Source organism: Stegodyphus dumicola, chromosome 1 (genome assembly GCF_044657685.1).
Source record: "Stegodyphus dumicola isolate Sdum_Otavi_A_Nest chromosome 1, ASM4465768v1".
In the NCBI taxonomy this organism is placed as follows: Eukaryota; Metazoa; Arthropoda; class Arachnida; order Araneae; family Eresidae; genus Stegodyphus; species Stegodyphus dumicola.
Genome location: NC_140768.1, coordinates 28,976,415 through 28,977,488, shown reverse-complemented (window position 1 = coordinate 28,977,488; position 1,074 = coordinate 28,976,415). Strand labels below are relative to the sequence as shown.

At 39.5% G+C, this 1,074-nt stretch overlaps 1 non-coding gene across 1 annotated transcript; it reads left to right on the top strand.

The window, feature by feature from the left end:
• The first annotated feature begins 801 nt into the window (after window positions 1-801).
• TRNAT-GGU (transfer RNA threonine (anticodon GGU)) lies at window positions 802-873 on the top strand. The gene has a single exon. It is a non-coding gene; the product is annotated as a tRNA-Thr (tRNA).
• The last annotated feature ends 201 nt before the right edge of the window (window positions 874-1,074 follow it).

Sequence of the window (1,074 nt, the reverse complement as noted above, 5' to 3'; positions counted from 1 at the left end):
AAACAGCAGTTGAAACAGCTTGTATAAAGTAAAGAATAGAAACAAAAGATCATTGTTCGTTGTTATAAGTTTCGATAGATTTAATGAACGGAAGAACCACGTTAACCTACTCCTTAAATAGAAGATTCACGTTAATCGTTTTGCTGATTGGTTAATTTATTTAAGGTTAGGCCCAAAGAAGCTATCTGCCTGAAGAAGGATATCATCGTGAAGGACTTTCTAAAATTTGCTAATATTTATGTCATACATGGAAACATACTTCCAATGGGAGTATTACTGCATTAATTTATAAGGTATTTTCTCCTTTGTTTCTGCATGCCTCCGTAATGTAATGGTGGCACACTCGGCGCGTATTCGAGAGGTCCTGGTTTGAGTCCCGCCAAGGCCATTGCAGAATTTTCATGTCTCCCGTATCAAAAATACCTAATGACTTTACAAATTCTTAAGCAAATTTATTTTTATTCTAGGCATTATGTGAAGATTTGGTTTAATTATTTGTTATAGTGTGTACAAACAAATATTGCAATTTTGTTAACATATTGACATGAATGTCTTATACCTTCTGCTCTCTCTATTTATGTAATATGCATATGTTTTTGCAATACATCTATATCTAAAAGGTATCTCTCCCGCTTTCCTAGCGTGCCTTCGTGGTGTAGTCATTCTGCAAGCTGGGATGGTATTCCAGAGGTCCGTGGTTCGATTCCCCGCGAAGGCGGTTGATAATTTTTCATCTTTCCTGCTTCCAAAAAATACCTAATGTCTCTACACTATAAAGTATTTCTCCCACTTCCCTAGCGTGCCTTCGTGGTGTAACGGTAGCACGCTGGGCTGGTATTCCAGAGGTCCGTGGTTCGATTCCCGGCGAAGGCGATTGCACATTTTTCATCTTATCTGCTTCCAATTAACCTAATGACTTTACAAGTGGCGCCCGAACTAAAAGGGTTGTGGATGATGATTCTCCGCACCCAGGATTTGGGCGACTAGGTCCCCTAAAACACTAGTCGCAGTTTAAAAAGGGGAGTATATAAGGTATTACTCCCACTTTCCTATCGTGCCTTCGTGGTGTAACGG